Consider the following 24,176-nt stretch of genomic DNA (forward strand, 5'->3'; position numbering starts at 1 on the left):
GAAATAGAACTGCCATATGACCCAGCAATGCCACTTCTGGGCATACACACTGAGGAAACCAAAGAGACACGTGCGCCCCAATGCTCATCGCAGCACTGTTTATAATAGCCAGGACATGGAAGCAAACCTAGATGCCCATCAGCAGGTGAATGGATAAGGAAGCTGTGGTACATATACACCATGGAATATTACTCAGCCATTAAAAAGAATTCATTTGAATCAGTTCTAATGAGATGATGAAACTGGAGCCCATTATACAGAGTGAAGTAAGCCAGAAAGATAAAGACCAATACAGTATACTAACGCATATATATGGAATTTAGAAAGATGGTAATGATAACCCTATATGCAAAACAGAAAAAGAGACACAGAATTACAGAACAGACTTTTGAACTCTGTTGGAGAATGTGAGGGTGGGATGTTTCAAAAGAACAGCATGTATACTATCTATGGTGAAACAGATCACCAGCCCAGGTGGGATGCATGAGACAAGTGCTCAGGCCTGGTGCACTGGGAAGACCCAGAGGAATCGGGTGGAGAGGGAGGTGGGAGGGGGGATCAGGATGGGGAATACGTGTAAATCTATGGCTGATAAGAAAAAAAAAATATATATATATATATATAAAATAAAATAAAATAAAACTCTAGACAAATCAAAAAAAAAAAAAAAGTGTGTGTCCCAACCTGAAGAGGGTAGTAAGGAGTTTTACAGTAAAGGTTCAAAGAGCAAGGAATGATCAGCTTGAGGACTTTCTTTTGATTGGATGGCGGTGAGGTAATGGGGAGTTAGCATTGTCAACCTTCTGGTTCTAAGGAGTCGTGTGAGGTCAATGTGCTTGTGAGCAGCACACAGTTAAATTCCACATGGTGGGGGTTTCAGTATCTGAACAACAGGTCAAAGGACGTGGTTCAAGACTATTATCTATAGTCCTTCAGGAAGAACTAAAGGTCTTTGACTTTGTTTAATGGGTAAAGTATCATTATTTCATCTTGCTGACTGTTTTTGTTTCATTCTGCATTTATTCACTGCTCTGATTCAATTTGTTCTTTGACTAATTTTTTTCTACAGACAAAATGTAGACAGAGCACATGGGTGGGGTTTTTCTAGGAAGGTCTCATAACTTAAGTGACACTCTTAAGTTTTATGTCAAATTGGAATGAACTAAAAATTGATTGAAGAAATATATACATTCATTTCAAGGTTATATTTTCCCCAAGCACAACCTATAATTCTAATTCAAGACTTAGAAAGGGAGAAGGTTAAAAAATCAATGGTGGGTGACTGATTCCAATGATTGCAGAACTTTGTGGTATCTCCTTGTGCTAACTTGCCATACAGTCTTTTAACTGGTTCTTAAGTTTTTGTAATTGCTTGTTTATTTCATTTTCCACTCCACTTGGACCCAAGCACAGGTTGAATAAATTCATTTCTCTACACTTCATTCTCTATTTCATTTCTCTCTGTTATAATCTTTATTATTTTCTTATACTTCTATATTACCTTACTTCTCCATGCTTTAGGTTTAGTTTTTCCTTTGTCTAGTTCCTCAATTTGTTAAGGTTAGGCTCCTGATCAGATCTTTCTTCTTTATTGATGGGTATTTACATACCTAAATTTCCTTTAAGCACTGCCTTTCTTGCCTCTTGGGCCAGTTTTGGAAGTTATGTTTTGGTTTACACTCATCTCTCAGTATTTTCTAATTTCCTTTGTGATTTCTTCTGTGGCTTATTGGTTGCCTATTTTGTGTTGTTTAAAATATTCACATATTTGTAAATTTTTCATTTTCCTTTTGTTATTGATATCTAGCTTCATCTCACTGTAGTCAGAGAAGATACTTTATGTGATGTCAATTTATCAAATTTGTTGAGACTTCTTTTATGACCTCAGATGAAAGTGAGTAGAGAGGCCACTGCCTCTGGGGCTGGAGATGCCACTCCCGCTGAGGGTAGAGAGACAACTTTTGCTGGATCAGATTCTGCAGTTAACCTTCAGCAATTTCAGCCTTTAATCTATAGGAGATGAGGATCTCCTTCAGAGAAAAATGAAACATTTTAGGTCATACATGCAGTACCTGAGCTGGGAGTTTGAATCCCCTAACTCATCCTTTCCCTCACTACTTTTATTAGTGACTTTAGGAACAACCACCCAAAATCATTATACCCCTTAGTTTTCAAAACATGTTCAAAAATATCAAACACAGAGTCACTTAGTTTCTTGTTTCTTTTTAGTGCTTTATTAAGAGTTGCTGTTGTGCTCGCTTCCGCAGCATACTAAAATTGGAACGATACAGAGATTAGCATGGCCCCAGCGCAAGGATGACAGGCAAATTCGTGAAGCATTCCATATTTTTTCTTTTTTGTAAACTCCCATTGACCATATCACAAAATGTAATAAAAACTTAAAGCTTATGGCAATCATATGTATATTTATCATATGTTGTGTGTATATGCATATTTAAAAAATAAATCTCAGCTCTAACAACTTAAAAAAAAAACAAAAAGAGTTGCTGTTGTTCAGTCACCCAGTCGTGTCTGACTCTTTGCAACCCCTGGGACTGCAGCACGCCAGGCCTCCCTGTCCCTCACCATCTTCTGGAGTTTGCCAAAGTTCATGTTCATTGCATTGGTGATGCTGTGCAGCCATCTCATCCTCTGTTGCCCTCTTCTCCTTCTGCCCCCGATCTTTATCAGCATCAGAAATTTTTCCAATGAGTCATCTGTGCACATCAGATGACCAAAATACTGAAACTTCAGCTTCAGCATGAGTCCTTTCAGTGAATATTCAGGGTTAATCTCCCTTAGGATTGACAGGTTTGATCTCCTTGCTGTCCAAGGGACTTTCAGGAGTCTTCTCCAGCACCACAGTTCAAAGGCATCAATTCTTTGGCATTCTGCCATCTTTACGGTCCAGCTCTCACAACCATACATGACCAGTGGGAAGACCATAGCCTTGACTAAACAGACTTTTGTCGGCAGAGTAATGTCTCTGCTTTTCAGCACACTGTCTACATTTGTCATCGCTTATCCTGCCAAGAAGCAATCGTCTTCTGATTTCAAGGCTGCAGTCACCGTTCTCAGTGATTTTGGAGCCCGAGAAGAGTAAGTAAGTCTGTCACTACTTCCATCTTTTCCCCTTCCATTTGTGATGCAATAATAGGGCCGAATGCCGTGATCTTGGTTTTTTCAATATTTAGCCTTAAGCTGACTCTTTCATTCTCCTCCTTCACCCTTATCAAGAGGCTCTTCAGTTCCTCTTCACTTTCTGCCATTACAGTGGTATCATCTGCATATCTGAGGCTGTTGATGTTTCTCCTGCCTATCTTGATTTGGGCTTATAACTCATCCAGCCCGGCATTTCTCATGATGTGCTCAGCATATAGGTTAAACAAACAGGATGAGAGCAGACAGCCCTGTCCTACTCCTTTCTTGATCTTGAGCCAATCAGTTGTTCCACACAGGGTTCTAACTGTTGTTTCTTGACTGGCATACGGGTTTCTCAGGAGACAGGTAAGATGGCCTGGTATTCCCATCTCTCTAAGAGCTTTCCACAGTTTTTCATGATCCACACAGTCAGAAGCTTTAGCATAGTCAATGAAACAGAGATAGAAATTCTGAAATTCCCTTGCTTTCTCTGTTATCCAGTGAATGTTGGCAATTTGATCTCTAGCTTGTCTTTCTTCTCTAAACCCAGCTTGGACATCTGGAAGTTCTTGGTTCACATAATGCTGAAGCCTAGCATGTAAGATTTTAAGCATGACCTTACTAGCATGGGGGATGAGTGCAATTGTCCAGTGGTTAGCACATTCCTTGGTACTACCCTTCTTGGGACTTGGGATGAGGATTGACCTTTTCCAGTCCTGTGCCACTGCTGGATCTTCCAGATTTGCTGGCATACTGAAAGCAAAACCTTGATGGCATCCTCCTTTAGAAATTTGAACAGTTCTGCTGGAGTTTCACAGTATCCACTAACTTTATTAACAACTATGCTTCTTAAGGCCCACTTGACTTCGCACTGCAGAATGTCTGGGGCCCTGGGTGACTAAACATCGTCGTAATCCAGTTCATTAAGATTTTTTTTATACAGTTCTCCCATGTATTCTTTCCATCTCTTCTTGATCCATTCAGCATTTACTAGGTCTCTACCATTTGTATCCTTTACTGTGCCCATCTTTGGGTGGAATGCTCCCTTGAAGTTTCCAATTATTTCTGAAGAGTAAACTATACAGAGCCATAACAAATAGGAGATACAGATTAGATATAGGTATAGATACAGGATGAGATTTATTATAGAGTAACCCATATAGATATATTACATGTTTCTACAAACAGTGCATGCCATAGATATTCAGGGCTCTCTTTATTATGGGAAATAAAATTATTAGCATCTTTAAATCTAATCAGCTTGGATAGCCATTCCAGAAACCCCAGAATCTTTACCAGCTGAGCCACCAGGGAAGCCCCAGAAACCCCAGAATCAATTCACCAAACTCATCCTTAAAATTTTGTTCCTCTGGAATCTTTCTTGGTAACAATATTTGTATTAATCAGAGTTTTCTGGAGAAAATGAACCAATAGGATATATGTAATCTGTATAAGCAGTAAACTGTACATAACTATAACAAATAGGAGATATAAATTAGATACAGGTATAGATGATCTCTGTTCTTTTCCAAGGCAAACCATTCAATATCACAGTAATCCAAGTCTATGCCCCGACCAATAATGCTTAGGAAGTTGAAGTTGAATGATTCTATGAAGACCTACAGACCTCCTAGAATGAACACCCAAAAAAGATGTCCTTTTCATTATAGGGGACTGGAATGCAAAAGTAGGAAGGCAAGAAATACCTGAAGTAACAGGCAAATTGGGGCTTGGAGTACAAAAAGAATCAGGGCAAAGGCTAATAGAGTTTCCCCAAGAGAATGCACGGGTCATAGCAAACACCCTCTTCCAACAACACAAGAGAAGACTCTACACATGGAAATCACCAGATGGTCAATACTGAAATCAGAATGATTATATTCTTTGCAGCCAAAGATGGAGAAGCTGTATACAGTCAGCAAAAACAAGACCGGGAGCTGACTATAGCCCAGGTCATGAACTCCTTATTGCCAAATTCACTTAAATTGAAGAAAGTGGGGGACCACTAGACCATTCAGGTGTGACCTAAATCAAAACCCTTACAATTATACATTAGAAGTGGCAAATAGATTCAAGGGATTAGATCTGATAGACAGAGTGCCTGAAGAAATATGGACAGAGGTTTGTGACATTGTACAGGAAGCAGTGATCAAGACCATCCCCAAAAAAAGAAATGCAAAAAGGAAAAATGGTTGTCTGAGGAGGCCTTACAAATAGCTGTGAAAAGAAGAGAAGCAAAAGGCAAAGGAGAGAAGGAAAGATATAGCCATTTGAATGCAGAGTTTCAAAGAATAACAAGAAGAGATTTTTTTTAAAAAGCCTTCCTCAGTGATCAGTGCAAAGAAATAGAGGAAAACAATAGAATGGGAAAGACTAGAGATCTCTTCAAGAAAAATAGAGATACCAAGGAAACATTTCATGCAAAGATGGGCACAATAAAGGACATAAATGGTATGGGCCTTACAGAAGCAGAAGATATTAAGAAGAGGTGGCAAGAATACACAGAAGAGCTATACAGAAAAGATCTTCATGACCCAGATAATCACAATGGTGTGATCACTCACCTAGAGCCAGACATCCTGGAATGCAAGGTCAAGTGGACCTTAGGAAGCATCACTACAAACAAGGATAGTGGAGGTTATGGAATTCCAGTTGAGCTCTTTCAAATCCTAAAAGATGATGCTGTGAAAGTGCTGTGCTCAATATGCCAGCAAATTTGGAAAACTCAGCAGTGGCCACAGGACTGGAAAAGGTCAGTTTTCATTCCAATCCCAAAGAAAAGCAATGCCAAAGAATTTTAAAACTACCGCACAGTTGCACTCATCTCACACACTAGCAAAGTAATGCTCAAAATTCTCCAAGCCAAGCTTCAACTGTGCATGAACTGTGAACTTCCAGATGCTCAAGCTGGATTTAGAAAAGGCAGAGGAGCCAGAGATCAAATTGCCAACATCTGTTGGATCATTGAAAAATCAAGTGAGTTCCAGAAAAACATCTACTTCTGCTTTATTGACTATGCAAAAGCCTTTGACTCTGTGTATCACAACAAACTGTGGAAAATTTTGAAAGAGATGGGAATATCAGACCACCTGACCTGCCTCCTGAGTAAATCTGTATGCAGGTCAAGAAGCAACATTTAGAACTGGACATGGAACAACAGACTGGTTCCAAATAGGAAAAGGAGTACATCAAGGCTGTATATTGTCACCCTGCTTATTTAACTTATATGCAGAGTACATCATGAGAAACGCTGGGCTGGAGGAAGCACAAGCTGGAATCAAGACTGCCAGGAGAAATATCAATAACCTCATATAAAAGGTTATTGCAGATGATACCACCCTTATGGCAGAAAGTGAAGAAGAACTGAAGAACCTCTTGATGAAAGTGAAAGAGGAGAGTGAAAAAGTTGGCTTAAAGCTCAACATTCAGAAAACTAAGATCATGGCATCCAATCCCATCACTTCATGGCAAATAGATGGAGAAACAATGGAAACAGTGAGAGATTTTATTTTGTGGGGCTCCAAAATCACTGCAGATGGTGACTGCAGCCATGAAATTAAAAGACACTTGCTCTTTGGAAGGAAAGTTATGACCAACCTCGACAGCATATTAAAAAGCAGAGAAATTACTTTGCCAACAAAGGCCCGTCTCATCAAAGCTATGGTTTTTTCCACTAGTCATGTATGGATGTGAGAGTTGGACCATAAAGAAAGCTGAATGCCAAAAAATTGATGCTTTTGAACTGTGGTGTTGGAGAAGACTCTTGAGAGCCCCTTGGACTGCAAGGAGATCCAACAGTCCATCCTAAAGAAACTCAGTCCTGAATATTCATTGGAAAGACTGAAGTTGAAGCTGAAACTCCGATACCTGATGCGAAGAACTGACTCATTTAAAAGACCCTGATACTGGGAATGATTGAAGGTTCAAGGAGAAAGGGATGACAGAGGATGAGATGGTTGATGGCATCATTGACTCAATGGACTTGAGTTTGAGCAAGCTCGAACAGTCGATGGACAGGGAAGCCTGGCGTGCTGCAGTACATTGGTTCGCAAAGAGTCAGACACGACTGAGCAACTGAACTGAATTGATAGATATAAGGTGAGATTTATCATAGTAATTGAAACACATGATCATGAAGTCTGAGAAATCCAACAAGCTGCCATCTGCAAGCTGGAGAACCAGGGAAATTCATGGTTTAAGTTCTAGTTCAAGTTTGGAAAAGTGAATATGAATGTCACCTGTCATGTCTAACTCTTGTGACACAATGGACTATATAGTCCATAGTCCATGGAATTTCCAGGCAAGAATACTAAAGTGGGTAGTCTTTCCCTTCTCCATGGGGATTTTTCCAACACAGGGATCAAACCCAGGTCTCCTGCACTGCAGGTGGATTCGTTACCAGCTAAGCCACAAGGGAAACAAATCTGAAGGCTTTAAAACCAGGGAGCCTGGATATTCCTGCTTGTCCAATGGTTAAGATTTTGCACTGTCACTGCAGGGGGTGAAGGTTCAATCCCTCCATGACACACAGCAAGGCAAAAAATACAAATAAACAAAACCAGGGTGCCAATCTTGGAAATCCTGGTCCAAGATTGAAGCCCCATGAACCAGAACTGTCAGTGCCAAAGCAAAATAAGATGTTGCCTAGTTTCAAGTGGAGATCATATTCACCTTTCCTCTGCCTTTTTGTTCTAGTCAGTCTTTTGTTCAGTAAATTAGAGGATGCCCACTGCTTTGTTGAGGGCCATCTTCTTTAGCCAGTCTACAGATTCAAATGCTAATCCTTCCCAGAAACACCCTTACAGACACACTCTGAAATATTTTACCAGCTATATGGGTGTTCATTAGTTCTGTCAAGTTGACACATGAAACTATGACATCTTTTTTATTCATTACAACTTATATGATAGAGAGACCTTAAAATTACTAATATCAAATTGTCTTACTTTCTTATTTTTTTGTACCAGTGCAAGTCTCCTAAATGTTATAATCCAAGGGCATAACTCCCCAATAAGTATAAAGCTACACCTTGTTTTATTAATATTGGCTATTAATTTAATAATATGTTATTTAATAATTAATTGAGTTTATTGCTAAATTATTAATTTATTAATAAATTGAGTTTTGAGCTACTGCTTTTCTTGTGTTAGACTTTGTATATTGAAACAATCTTTCAGTTCAGTTCAGTTCAGTTCAGTCACTCAGTCATGTCCGACTCTTTGCAACCCAATGGACTGCAGCAGGCCAGCCTCCCTGTCCATCACCAGCTCCCAGTATTTACTCAAGCTCATGTCCATTGAGTCGGTGATGCCATTCAACCATCTCATCCTCTGTCATCCCCTTCTCCCACGTTCAATCTTTCCCAGCATCAGGGTCTTTTCAAATGAGTCAGTTCTTCACATCAGGTGGCCAAAGTATTGGAGTTTCAGCTTCAGCATCAGTCCTTCCAGCAACTATTCAGGATTGATTTCCTTTAGGATGGACTTGTTGGATCTCCTTGCAGTCCAAGGGACTCTCAAGAGTCTTCTCCAACACCACAGTTCAAAAGCATCAATTTTTCAGTGTTCAGCTTTCTTTATAGTCCAACTCTCACATCCATACATGACTACTGGAAAAACTACCCAAATTTATTGCCTGGAAGATGCCATAGCATATTATAAAATGAGTAATTTTTCAACAATCTCTTCAAGGATTTGCTGAATAAGATATAGTCTAATGTGGTGAGTTTGATGGCATTTGATGCCATTACAGTGAAATTTAGTCGAGTTTTTTAGGCTTTTTTAAATTTTTGTTTTTTCTTTACTTTTTTTTTTTTTTTTTTTTTTTGACCATATGACTTGGCTTCTGAGGTCTTAGTTCCTGGACAGTAAAAGTGCCAAGTCCTAACTACTGGACTGTCAGGAAATTCCCAAACCTCAGGGGAAAGTTATCCCCAAAAAAATTTCTTTTTGTCTCACCACACTCAGGATCTCATTTCCCTGACCAGGGAGTAAATGTGGGCTTCCAGAGTGAAAATGCCAAATCCTAAACACTAGACCACCAGGGAACTCCCTAAAATCAAGTTTTCAATGATAAAACTAATGTGATGCTTGGTCTTACTCATTCTGTTACAGATTTTTAATAAACTCAGTTATTTGGGGGTATACTACTGAGGGTATACTTCACCTTTTATTAAAATATGATAAATGAGTTAGTTTTATTGTATATAATTAGTGTCTTCTGATCATTTATCCCAAGGAAAACTTTGTTTTTGGATTGTTTAATTATCCTACCCAATAGGATCCCTTGTGTGTATAATTAATAAGATGCTAAAAAACCTATTCCTTTTTAAAATATAAAATTAGCAATGATATAGCTCCTCTCTTGGGCTTCCCTGGTGTCTCAGTGGTAAAGAATCTGTCTGCCAATGCAGAAGGGTTCAGGAAGTTCCCATGGAAAAGGAAATGCCAACCCACTCCACTCTTCTTGCCTGGAAAATCTCATGAACAGAGGAACCTGACAGGCTACAGTCCACGGGATCACAAGAGTCAGACATGACTTAGCAACTAAACAACAACAACAAGCTCCTCTCTTAGAGGTTGCAATTCTTGAATTTTTTGCATTCCCATTACCAATTATAAGAAATGTTTAAAAAACATTACACTGGTATTAATATTTGTATCATTTGTATCATTTCAATATAGGTGGGAAAGTAACAGGGTATTAATTAAGGGGGAAAAATATCAAATATATTCTGGTTTTCCTAAGCATTATATGAGTTCAAAATAGCATGAGGGGATGAGACTCACAGACTGCACAACCATATATCTGCAACTGAATCACAACATAAATACGTTGGGTTGTTTTTTTTTCTAATTCATTAAAAAAGCTTTTCTAGACTGTAAAGAGTACCTTCAGAATGCCTTAGACTTGAACCTGATTTTTTTCTGCATTCTAGAAGAAAGTACAAATGCTTCAATAGCTTACATGATATAAGTACTTTAGGATATGAATCCTTTAAATATATAAATTAGGCTAATTCCTGGGAAAATCTAAAACAGATTTATAAATGATTTAGTTTATTTCCTTTTTGATTAATCATTTAACATAATTTTATTGCACAAAATTCTGTAATGTCAATGCACAGGGTTTATTAAATCTAACTAAATCTCTGCCACTTTATTTTCTGATTAATTATATATATATATATATATATATATATATATATATATAAGTTAAGTATGGCAATCAATAACTTAAGGGAAAAAGGCTATGAGAGCTGGTCACTGGAAAGGGAAATATTTTTATGATTATCATTTTCTTACATTATGTCCAGGAATTTTTTCTCTTTTGCCAGATGACAGCATCCTAGAAAGGTTATTTTTCCATTAACTAATAAGGAGGGGAGAAGGAGCTATGCAGATGCTAGTTGCATTTGAAATTAATAAATAACAAGACCAATTTAGACACAGGGAATATCAAAATTATAATGAGTCTTTCTCATTTGATTCTGAAACCACTGTGAAGCTTAAACAGTCTTCTATACCAGTTCAGAGACTTTGGTCAAACTAATAGGAGATTATACAGAGAAGAAATAAATTATTTCAGGAGGTAGTCACAAATTTTAAAATAATGGAAACAGAAAAGAGTTATGAGACAAACAGGTCTTATATAGGTCTGTGGTATAGAGTAGATTTTTAAAACAGCTGAGAAACATATTGAGAAAGAGTCATCAACAGCAGGAAGAGATTTCATACACCAACATAAATATAAAGAAGAGAAAAAAAAAAGAAGAGAAAAAGATTTTGAGTTTTTTCTAACATAACATTGTTAAAGAAAAAATCATGATGTAAGTTGTTTGTTTTGTTTTGTTTTGTTTTTGAGCCTCCAAAAACTTATTTATTTTTATTTTTTATTTTTTTCAGCTTCTGAAAATAAGATTTTATTCATATACAACCATACCCATTTGTTCTGTTATCAGTGGCTACTATAGCTCTACAATGGCTGATGAGTACTCACAGCACAGGCAGTATTGCCCAATATTTACTATCTAACTCTTTACAGGAAAAGTTTGTCCATCTCTCTTCTAGAGTACAACCTTCTGTGTTATCTTTTTTTTTTTTTCATTTATTTTTATTAGTTAGAGGCTAATTACTTAGAGGATGGATTCTGTATTTGGAGGAGAGAAGTAATTTTGAACCAAGCTAATATGTAGATCTATATATACAAAATGAACCGTATGTCTTCCCAGAGTCAGTACATGATCAAACAAATCCCATATGCTTTTTATACTCATCACTGAAATTCTGTATAACGCAAATTTTTATTTTGAGTCATACTTCTAAAATTCTACAAAGATTCTGAGTCATTTAATGTAGTTGATTATATTCATCTAGCAAATTTTGTAAAATCTTAGTTTCTTAAAGTCTTTTGCATTTTATTTTTTTGTGTGTTTTTTTTTCCATTTATTTTTATTAGTGGGAGGCTAATTACTTTACAATATTGTAGTGGTTTTTGCCATACATTGACATGAATCAGCCATGGATTTTCATGTGTTCCCCATCCTGAGCCCCCCTCCCACCTCCCTCCCCATCCCATCCCTCTGGGTCATCCCAGTGCACCAGCCACAAGCACTTGTCTCATGCATCCAACCTGGACTGGTGATCTGTTTCACACTTGATAATATACATGTTTCAATGTTGTTCTCTCAGATCATCCCACCCTCGCCTTCTCCCACAGAGTCCAAAAGTCTGTTCTGTACATCTGTGTCTCTTTTTCTGTCTTGCATATAGGGTTATCATTACCATCTTTTTAAATTCCATATATATGCGTTAGTATACTGTACTGGTGTTTATCTTTCTGGCTTACTTCACTCTATATCATGGGCTCCAGTTTCATCCACCTCATTAGAACTGATTCAAATGAATTCTTTTTAATGGCTGAGTAATATTCCATTGTGTATGTGTACCACAGCTTTCTTATCCATTCGTCTGCTGGTGGACATCTAGGTTGCTTCCATGTCCTGGCTATTATAAACAGTGCTGCAATGAACATTGGGGTGCAAGTGTGTTGGGGTCTAGCCCCAGCAGGATCCAGGGGAACCCTCAGGATGAACGGCGTCGGCAAATGAGAGAGAGAGTGAGACAAAGCTCGGGGCTAAGTCTGAAGTTTATTTTTGCACGGCCCCTTTATACCCTTAACAACATCTTTTTGGGGGAAGTGCATATTGCTTACACACAGGTCATCTCAAAACATTACAGCAACTTGACCTTCAACAGAAACAGGATGTCACCCACATACTTTTTCGTTCACAAGAGTCTTATCATTTGGCCTTCAGGCCTGCTAACATTTTATGGCTTGCACCTGGTGTGACTTAAGCAACTTCAGTAGCCGACCCTGTTTTTTTTTTTATAATTAATCTATTTTCTTTCTAATAAGCATCATCTCTATGGGAACTAGATAGGATTACATTTTTACAGAACAAAAATGTGAAGGACTGCAGAAACAGCAGATATGGCACAAAACAGGCTCTTAGTCTAAAAGTTAACTACCTGCAAGAAGTCACCAGCTAATCTCTATCTAAACTATTTTCTATTAGGCACATTTGTGGCTATCATATTTGTGGAGCTTTTCTCACCCCGTGAAGGGGCCTATGCTTAATAGTTTCTTTTGTTAGTGTACGGTACTTAGGATGTTTAGAGCAATCAAGAGCAATTTTTGCAATGAGAGCACATATTTATCACACAAGCCAGAATGCCAGCAAAAGGGTTTGAATTGAAGCATTTCCTTCATCCCTGGCCCCTTCATAGGGTACCAGCATCCAGGAGATTTATTAATTAGGGTTTTAAGTTGGTCCTCATTCAATGAAAGAGGAGCAGGAGAGCTCTCGGCAGGCAACACAAGAATCCGCAGCAGGGCAAACAAGAACAATAGCAGAAAAGGGGGGAGGATACAGGGTGGGGTAGAGGCCGAGGCCAACCTGGAGGGTCCCTTATCCTAGACGGCCTTGCCTGTCAGGTTTCTTCCTCGTGACCTCGTCATGGATGGGGTCCCAGACGGCCTTGCCTGCCCAGTATTTTCTTCATGACCTCGTCATGGGTGGGACCTCCCATAACGGCTCCCGGCACACGTGTCTCTTTCAGATCTGGTTTCCTCGGTGTGTATGCCCAGGAGTAGGATTGCTGGGTCATATGGCAGTTCTATTTCCAGTTTTTTAAGAAATCTCCACACTGTTCTCCACAGTGGCTGTACCAGTTTGCGTTCCCACCAACAGTGTAAGAGGGTTCCCTTTTCTCCACACCCTCTCCAGCATTTATTGCTTATAGACTTTTGGATAGCAGTCATCCTGACTGGCGTGTAATGGTATCTCATTGCGGTTTGGATTTGCATTTCTCTGATAGTGAGTGATGTTGAGCATCTTTTCATGTGTTTGTTAGCCATCTGTATGTCTTCTTTGGGGAAATGTCTGTTCAGTTCTTTGGCCCATTTTTTGATTGGGTCATTTATTTTTCTGGAATTGAGCTTCAGGAGTTGCTTGTATATTTTTGAGATTAATCCTTTGTCTGTAGCTTCATTTGCTATTATTTTCTCCCAATCTGAGGGCTGTCTTTTCACCTTGCTTACAGTTTCCTTTGTTGTGCAAAAGATTTTAAGTTTAATTAGGTCCCACTTGTGTATTTTTGCTTTTATTTCCAATATTCTGGGAGGTGAGTCATAGAGGATCCTGCTGTGATTTATGTCGGAGAGTGTTTTGCCTATGTTCTCCTCTAGGAGTTTTATAGTTTCTGGTCTTACATTTAGATCTTTAATCCATTTTGACTTTATTTTTGTGTGTGGTATTAGAAAGTGTTCTAGTTTCATTCTTTTACAGGTGGTTGACCAGTTTTCCCAGCACCACTTGTAAAGAGATTGTCTTTTTTCCATTGTATATCCTTACCTCCTTTGTTGAAGATAAGGTGTCCATAGGTACATGGATTTATCTCTGGGCTTTCTATTCTGTTCCATTGATCTATATTTCTGTCTTTGTGCCAGTACCATACTGTCTTGATGACTGTGGCTTTGTAGTAGAGACTGAAGTCAGGCAGGTTGATTCCTCCAGTTTCATTCTTCTTTCTCAAGATTGCTTTGGCTATTCGAGGTTTTTTGTATTTCCATACAAATTGTGAAATTATTTGTCCTAGTTCTGTGAAAATACCATTGGTAGCTTGATAGGGATTGCATTGAATCTATAGATTGCTTTGGGTAGAATAGCCATTTTGACAATATTGATTCTTCCAATCCATGAGCTCGGTATATTTCTCCATCTGTTTGTGTCCTCTTTGATTTCTTTCGTCAGTATAACTGCCATTCTTGAAGCAGATATCTATATACTGATGTATACGTATAGATAGTTAATTCTTGATTAAGAAAGCATTTTGTGTTCGTGTACCTTTACAAAAAGAGACAGAGAAGATAATCTATAAGAAGAAGTAAAAGGTGTATTGATCAGGATATAAAGAAATATAGATCAAGAAGAGGAAAAAAAATGGGGTAAAAACAAGCAAGTAAATTTATGGACCCTATGGTGGTAGTGGTAATGGTGCTCAGTAGTATCCGACTCTTTGGGATCCTATGGACTGTAGAGTGCCAGGCCCCTATGTCCATGGAATTTTCCATGTAAGAGTACTCGGGTGAGTTGCCATTTCCCACCCAGAGATTGAACCCCAGTCTCTTGCATCTCCAGCATTGGTAGGCATATTCTTTACCACTGCACACACGACCCTACTTCAACATTTCCCTAACTCTTTGAGAAGAATGTAATTTTTCTGACTAATTCATTAAAGTCTTGTTTCACTTGTTTATTTCATGCGGTATAGGTAAATGGATTTAGCATGGGGGAGATGGAAGTCATTAATATTGACACACCCTTATTAATTTCTGTTTCATCTTTTGCTGAATTTTTGATATAGATAAATATACAACTGCCATAGGTAATGGAAACACAATCATGTGGGAAGAACAGGTGGAAAATGCCTTTTTCCATTGCTGGGCAAAGGGAAATCTTAGAACTGTTTGGATAATACTTACATAGGACTAAACCACAAACACGAGAGTCATTATGAGGATTAATGCAGAACATATGATAACCATCTTCTCCATGAACCATGTATCTGAGCATGTGATCTTCAGGACAGGTTTAGCATCACAGAAAAAGTGGTCAAGAACATTAGAGTCACAGAATTCCAGGCTCAGTTCCAAGCTAAACGGTGGGATCATGATCAACACAGTGGTCATCCAACAGCAGAAGATGAGTCTTTTGCAGACCCTGTGGTTCATGATGGTCATGTAATGCAGGGGTTTGCAGGTGGCTACATAGTGACTGTAAGACACGGCAGCCAAGAGAAAAAATTCTGTTATTCCAAACAGGTCTGTAAAAAATAGTTGGCATACACAAGCATTATAGGTAATGGTCCTATCACCTGATGATATACTGTACAAGAATCTAGGAATGCAGGCAGAAGTGAATGAGATTTTTAAGAAGGAAAACTTTTGGAGAAAAAAATACATCACAGTTTTAAGGTGGGAATCGACCAATGTGAGGATGAGGATGGCCAGGTTTCCAATTACACTCAACATGTAGGTGATGAGTAGAAAAATGAAAGTCAGAATCTGCAGTTGTGAGTCATCTGTCAGTCCCAGTAGGATGAATGTGATGACTGCTGTATGGTTTCTCACTCCTGGCTCCACACTTCCTCCCAAACTGTGTGGAAATAAGAGAAAGAAGAGATCTTTTGAGATGGATTTCTGGTGGCAAAACCAATGAATTTCTCACTGTATGTTGTGCTCATAATGCATATTTCAAGATTTTTAAATGTGATACTCACTGTTTTCACTCCTTCCCTTTCAGTCCTAAATTCCTTAGAGTAGCATTCTATATTTCTTTTTTTTTCTCCTCCCATTTATTTTGTCACCTGGTCTTATTATATGTGTGCTCTTAATATCTTCCTCATTTATTCTTTTTCTTCTCTCACTTACAACATTAATTCACTTAGGTTGCCTTATACTAGTGCTGAAATATTTCAAAAACTTATTTACATACTCAAAATACATATTTTGTGACACCTATCCAGTCTTTGTAACACCAATACAATCAAAATTATTTTCAAGAAAGCCCAGATATGTTGAACACACCCCAATGTTTTCTTGGAGGACGAAGCTTTTAAAGTGCTTATAAATTACTTTCTTTCCAAGCTAGATCTTTCCTCAAACCACTTATATCATCTCCTATTTAGACAGAGCTAAATTTCAGCTTTAATCAAGAGCTGTGATGAAAGAGCTCACTCTTGGGATTTGTATTTCAAGTGTATGAAACTGTAAGATTAATGAAATATTTTTGATCAATGTGCATTTTATTCTGTGAGCAGAATGCTTATTCAACCTCCGAGATTTTATGAAATCTCTTTAATAAAGGGTACGAGAACTGGAGAATAATTGTTAGATTTTAGTGGTTCTAAATAAGATTGGGGGTTCTGTGCCAGCCTCTACAGATATTAACACAAGCAAAGAAGGAAACTTGACAGATTTCTGGATTTCTTTCCCATATGGATATCTAAGTAGAATATCAATAGGCAATACTTAGCTGTTTCTTAAACATAGATTAAAAAAAAAAGCTTGGAAAGCCTAATCACATTTTCTTGCTCTTAAGATTGACATGTGCATGTGCTGTTGCTTCAGCCATATCTGACTCTTTGTGACCCTGTGAACTGTAGCTTGCCAGGCTCCACTGTCCATGGGATTCTCCAGGTAAGAATGTAGGAGTGGTTTGTCATTTCTTTCTCCAAGGGATCTTCCAGACCCAGGGACTGAATCAGCATCCCTTACATCTCCTGCATGAGGAGACAGGTTCTTTACCACTAGCGCCACCTGGGAAGCCCTAAGATTGACATAGATATATCAATAAATAAATGACTTTTTTCATGCCTAGCGCAGAAGAATTGATGCTTTTGAACTGTGGTGTTAGAGAAGCCTCTTGAGAGTCCCTTGGACTGCAAGGAGATCCAACAGTCCATCCTAAGGGAGATCAGTCATGGGTGTTCATTGGAGTGACTAATGTTGAAGCTGAAACTCCAATACTTTGGCCACCTGATGTGAAGAACTGACTCATTTGAAAAGACCCTGATGCTGGGAAAGATTGAAGGCAGGAGGAGAAGGGGACTACAGAGGATGAGATAGTTGGATGGCGTCACTGACTCAATGGAGATGAGTTTGAGTAAACTCCGGGAGTTGGTGATGGACAGGGAGGCCTTGTTTGCTAAGGTCCATGGGGTTGCAAAGAATCAGACATGACTGAGCGAGTGAACTGAAATGAACTGAACTGAACTGAAGCAGTGACATGGAGGTAAAGAAGAATCTCAGATATCTCACAATTTTTCATAGTATGTCACAAGAATATGAAAGTGTCTTGAAACTTACACAGAGAACAACTGAACTTGAAGAGGAAAATTATGAAGAGGAACAAGAGTGATGCATGCAGTTAAGTAACTGAGAACCAGAAGATAAGATGGACATCTCTGTATCTAATGGATACAGACATCCCTCTACTCCAATCACATCAAAGCTATAAGTGCCATAGAATTAATATAAATTTAGACAGAAGACAGCAACACAGATACACTGAGATAACGCCCTACTATGAATTTCAGTAACACATCCCCTGACGGCTCAGTTAAGAATCTCCCTGCAGTATAGGAAGGGCTTCCCTGGTGGCTCAGCTGGTAAAGAATCTGCCTGCAATGCAGGAGACCTGGGTTCAATCCCTCTGTTGGGAAGATCCCCTGGAGAAGGGAACAACTACCCACTCCACTGTATTGCCCATGAAGTCACAAAGAGTCGGACATGGCTGAGCAACTTTCACTTTACTTCACTTGCAATACAGGAGAGGCAGGATCTTTCCCTGGGTCAGGAAATCCCCTGGAAAAGGAAATGGCAGCCCATTCCAGCATTCTTGCATGGGAAATCTCATAGATGAAGAGTCTGGTGGGCTACAGGCATAGGGTTGCAAGAGTTGGACACAACTTAATGACTAAACCACCACCATGAAGCAAGAAAGAAATAGAAATTGTTTACTTATTTATTTATTTGCAGAAGGATTCACATTTATTGGTTCAAATACAGTATCTAACATTTCCTAAACAAGTATTTCACACTAATTGGTCACATTTCCACAGGTAGTCAGTTCACATAAAAGGGCCCATTCCTTGCCAGATGGCAGGGTGGGAGGTAGCAAAGGTCCTGGGTAGCAGAGCCTGCCAACTATCACTTGGTCATGCAGGACTTACAGAGTCAGGTTGGCTGGCAGCCCTTCACTGGCCCTTTGGGACATGGGCTCAGAGACATCCTGTTTACTCGACTCCTGTACAGGACGGTGGGCAGAGGTGGGCCCAGGTAGGTAGCCCAGAGGGAGGCTCTTTGATGTACCTGTAGCCAGAGCTCCTGAAGACGGTGTCATGGGAGGTGGCGCTCCCTGTGCCTTGAATCACAGGAAGGAAATGCCGGCCTCTTCAAGGGGGTGGCTAGTCCCTGGCTGGGCAGGTGGGAAGGACTCCCCAGACACCACCCAGACATTACAATGTAGCCACAAGCCCCTATCACAGGCCTGGGATGGCAACATGGACAAAAACACCCAACACCCCAGGGAAGGCAGGGTTTCTGTCTCCACAGAAACATATAAACAGTGCAGGAGCTACAGTATTCTTTCCCCACAAGATTCCTCAGAGAGGAATAGACCAGGATGTCTGTCACCCAAGAGGTATAGTTTTTGTTGTTGTTGTTGTTTTCATAGAAATCTGAGTCAACAACATTATCATCAAAGATATTTCAGAGAAAGAAAACAATGGTCACCAAAGAACAAAAGTCATCCTTTGGCTGGCAGGGCTGGCTCCAGGATTTGGGAGACTAGCCTCCACCAGTAAGATAACTTTTTTCTTGGACTTGAAGCAAGCTCTGGCCTGATTCATAGCTTCCCTTTGAGCCTGCAACTGATCCCTGAGCAGGCTGTAGCCCATGGAGGGGTGCAGGCCCAGAGAAGGGAGGCCAGATGTGGTACTGGATTAGGCAGAGGGACCGGGCATCATGTGAGTCGGTAGGGGCAGGATCGTGGTGGCTCATCTTATAGGACAGCCTGAAGTCTTCAAGTCTCAAGGGACCCCAGCTCTGGTCAAAGAGGAAGCCCCAGCATAGTCTGTGGGGTCCTGCCTCTGAGGAAACAGTCCAGGTCTGGCTCCTGAGCCCAGAAAAGAAGCCATTGCTTGTCGTATCCAGAAGAGGGGTTTCTGGGGACCCTGTAATTAAATACACCTCCTGAGCTGTGGCCCTAGAAACCCTTGTCTCAAGGCTAACCGGTTTCCAGAACCTGGTGGGATGATTGCCATTTCTTATCCTGAGACACTAATAAAACATAATTTTACAGACACTGGACATAGATGCTTCAAGCTAAGGGAAAAGGGAGCAATGATCAAATGCAAATGCAGAGGGGAGTGCCGGGGGACTCTCATGGATCAAGTTGGGGAAAGTAAGAGTGGTAGGTTTTTTGTTTAATTTTCTTTTTGTTTGTTTGTTTAACTTTAAAAAACAGTAAAGAAAAATTTAAAGTTTAGTAAAAGTGTTGGTCTAAAAAACTGTATTGCTTAAAACAATTGCAGAATTTTAAAAAGCAACAAGCAAAGAAGACATAGACTTGGAACCACTCCTCAACTTCCTGCCCTGCTGGGAGGCCAGTCTTTTTACTTTAGCCAAACTTGGACATGGCCTAGATGTTGCCTATCCTGGGTTTTTCTGTTTCTCTCTGTCCCATTCCCCAGTAAACTAAGAACAAACACACTAAGGTAGGAAGTAGGCAGCAGAGCAAGCAGCTAGTTCAGCTCCTTAAGTACCTGGTGACATACTGGCCATGGTAGGACTCCCTTCTGATAACGGGTGGCAGGTGAGAGGCAGGGTGCTATGGAGCGGGTGACTGTCACAATGCCTTGGAGACCCCTCAGTTTCCTCTATCCCTCCTCCTCTGGGTCTGCTCTCCATCCCTGGAGGTTTGTCCATCTCACTATGCATTGGGCCTGGGGGATTGGGTATTAAGTTTAATTTTTTAAATATTTTATAAATTGAGTTTTTGTAACTAGCAAATTAACTTTAACCCTATCAATTAGTCTCTTTTGGCCTCATCATAAAATTTAAGTGTATGAGAATCTTTCTAATATTTCCAGTAGCAAATCATACAATTTACCTAATTTCTTGCCCTATCCCACCAGTATAATGATTCTGGATGCTATCAAGAGATAATACACCATAGTGATAAACAGGTCAGTCTACAGCATCAGGCAGCTAATTTATGTCTCCTTTTTTTGTTTTGTTTTGTTTTGTTTTGTTTTCATCTAACTTATCTAGTTGCAGGTTTTCACAAAAGGCTATGCTTAAATTCCCTGCAGAAATTCCCATGTGTTAGTCCTTCTCTCCTTAACGATGTCTCTATTTGAACTCTCTCCAGTCTCCTCTTTCTCTTTTCTGAGTTTTTATTTGGAGATCATTTCTACCAGGAATCCATGTCTAGTACTTCAAGATGGAGTTAACCTTTCCTCTAACTATTCCTACTGTAACCTATGATTATCTTACAGCAGCTTTTATGACTAGATTTCCAGCCATCTCAGTAAATTTTATTTTAAACATTGTGTCCTCATCAGCATCTTATTGCCAAGGGCACAGTCAGTGTTCATCCAAAGTTTATAGAAATAATCAGAGTGAATTTTACTTGTGCCTTATAGACAAAGAACAAGTTGTAATTTTAAAACTATTTTAAATAATGTAAGTCAACATAACTTTAATAAGTAAATAACAAAACTATTTTAAATAGCATTTAGAAAAAAGGTGTTTTTTTTTTCTTTCTATTAAAGTTAATCAGAAAAAAACTGCACTGACATTTGAGACAAACTTTAATGTTATGGAAACATGACCCCAAATCTCTGTATTGCTTTCCTATGGACTAAAGTCTTTTTAAAAGTAAACTTCCTGTGCTTTTTGCAATTTCTAGACTTAGACTGCCTGAATTCTTATTTCATTTTGTTCCTTTTAGTCTCAGTTTACTTAATAACCTCTAGTTCAAAAAATTATTTTGAGCATTCATTCTATAATCCACACAGAGACTTTGGCAGACAGCAAATTAAAGCCTCAACCTCTAACTCATTCTCTTTTTAATGTTCCTCTATGTTCTCATATTCTTTTATTTGAACCCAAGATTACTCAGAAGTTATGTTAATGCACCTGAGCGCTAAGCAATGGCCACTGTGACTAATGGATTTTCTTTTCTGCATTCTCCACGAAGCAGGAGAATTTTGGGGGCTGGGTATGTGCGATGTTCTGTTAACAAGTAACAATGGCAGAGTTACGGACTCTGCAGTTCTGCATAAGACGCACTAGGTGTTCCACGTTTCTTTCTCAGCCATAATTTATTTATTGATAGCATGGGAAGATATTTCCATGTAAATATCACAAGCTTTCTTACTTTCCTCCATGCTGAGGTAGAAAAGGATTTCCAATGGAGAACATCATTAGTTATATAAGTGGCTTTCACTTATTTGCTATAAATTACACCCATAAAAAAACTGAACATGTGGTTTTTTTGTGTGTTTTGTTAATTCAGGTAATTTTTTCCATTGAGACCAAAACAACTGACAGCATCTGTCTTTTATAGCTAGGAAAGTGCCTATAGGTGTATGCTGCTGCTGCTGCTAAGGCGCTTCAGTCGTGTCCGACTCTGTGCTACCCCATAGACGGCAGCCCACCAGGCTCCGCCGTCCCTGGGATTCTCCAGGCAAGAACACTGGAGTGGGTTGCCATTTCCTTCTCCAATGCATGAAAGTGAAAAGTGAAAGTGAAGTCGCTCAGTCGTGTCCAACTTTTCGCGACCCCATGGACTGTAGCCTACCAGGCTCCTCCGTCCATGGGATTTTCCAGGCAAGAGTACTGGAGTGGGGTGCCATTGCCTTCTCCTCTATAGGTGTATAGGTACCATGAAAAGAAAGAGGTACTGATCCAGACTCGGGAGAAATACTCATCTGATATTCTGACACCCTTTTAGATAAAATCCCATAGAAAGTGACACTTGTGAAACAAACCTAGAAAATTCTTAAGCCCTTGAGATTTCACTGTGGCAACGAAACTCAAAGCAGTATCCAATTCTTAAAACTCTCCCATTCTAATTAATTATTACCACAGCCACAATTCTCTTCTGTCATATCTAGATGTTAATGAATGTTGATGAAGTGTTTTAATTCAGGTGTATTTCCTATTTAATAGGAAACTAATATTTCCTATTTACTTCCATGATTATTTACATGTAATAGCTCAGTAATCACTGATGACAGCATTGCAGATATCTAGCATTCAAATGAAGAATAAAATAGTTATATCTTGGTATAAATATTGATTAGTGACAGTGACATTATCTAGCACATCACTTCTGATTGCCCCTTCAATTATTATGTTCCAATGAGTGCACATTAAATTATTCAAGATAGATTTCTTGAAAACTTATTATGTGATTGGTACCAATATACTCCTGAATTTAAAAAGACTAAACAGGAATGAACCCATGTCTCAACTGATGTGTGTAATAAATATCTCCAGTGAGTCTAATATCTTCACATTTTAATTTTCTAGAAAAAAATAATATCAGACAGAACTATTTTCTTTTCTTGAGATATCCAAATTAATTACTGCCTTATTTTTAAACATAAATCTGATATTTTACAGAGATGAAGTAAACAGAATGGGAATGAGGAGAAAAACTGATGTTACCAAAAAGAAAATACTTAAGAAAGACAATCATAAAGAACAGCATGTATATTATCTATGGTGAAACAGATCACCAGCCCAGGTGGGATGCATGAGACAAGTGCTCGGGCCTGGTGCACTGGGAAGACCCAGAGGGATCGGATAGAGAGGGAGGTGGGAGGGGGGATCGGGATAGGGAATACATGTAACTCTATGGCTGATTCATATCAATGTATGACAAAACCCACTGAAATGTTGTGAAGTAATTAGCCTCCAACTAATAAAAAAAAAAATTTTTTTTAATTTAAAAAATAAGATTGAAAAAAAAAAGAAGAAAGACAATCATAGCTTTAGTTGAATATGTAATTCTTCTAGTCCTAAGATGAAATTAAATGTATAAGTGAAGTCAGTACATTCACAAGTAACTCTTTCATGAACCCATCCACATTCTCACAACATTTGGGGGAACAGAGATGATCTGAGTTTTCAATTGATTTTAGCAGACATGGATGCTCTTCAGGCTTCCCTGGTGGCTCAAACGATAAAGAATCTGCCTGCAATGCAGGGGATCCAGGTTCAATACCTGGATTGGGAAGATCCTCTGGAAAAGGGAATAGCTACCCACTCCAGTATTCTTGCCTAGAGAATTCCATGGACAGAGGAGCCTGATGGGCTACAGTCCATGGGATACAAAGAGTCGAACACGACTGACCCACTAACACTGGACACTCTTCAGAAATCCTATTCCACTTTAAGTCTAGGAAGAAAAACTGACATCACAATCCTGAAAGAAAAACACATTTATTTTAAATTTCTGAGAAATGTAAGATGATTTTTAGAAGATTTTGAAAGAGATAATTTCTGATTTCTCTGAACAAAAAAAGATTTTTACACAATGAAGTAAAATGAATGTTTTATTGTCCCAGTCTGTTTTAGATGAGCAGAGGTCCTCTGTGTGAATAAATAAAGGGACCTTGTGACCAAAGTCTGAACATGGCTAATGAATCTAATATGAACTGAATATTGGCAAAAGCTAACAGTGGCATCACTGGAAACCATTACCTTGGAGATAATAAGATGCAACAACCTTACTGGACATATTCCAAGAGCATAACAATTGCCTGATGGAAAGACATAATTCTGGCTCCTCTTCAACTCTTAGATAATAAAGTATGAACAAATGATAAAAAACTGTTTCAGTGAGAAAAATATGTAAGTATACATGAAAGTAATATACATGTTACAAGTCAAAAAAG

General features: G+C 38.9%; 2 pseudogenes; one reads left to right on the plus strand and one right to left on the minus strand.

Annotated features, from left to right (window-relative positions):
* Window positions 1–2,251: 2,251 nt before the first annotated feature.
* Window positions 2,252–2,351, plus strand: LOC122427843 (annotated as a pseudogene).
* Window positions 2,352–14,896: 12,545 nt separating this feature from the next.
* On the minus strand, window positions 14,897–18,607 carry LOC122427787 (annotated as a pseudogene).
* Between the last annotated feature and the right edge of the window lie 5,569 nt (window positions 18,608–24,176).

Source organism: Cervus canadensis, chromosome 25 (genome assembly GCF_019320065.1).
Source record: "Cervus canadensis isolate Bull #8, Minnesota chromosome 25, ASM1932006v1, whole genome shotgun sequence".
NCBI lineage: Eukaryota > Metazoa > Chordata > Mammalia > Artiodactyla > Cervidae > Cervus > Cervus canadensis.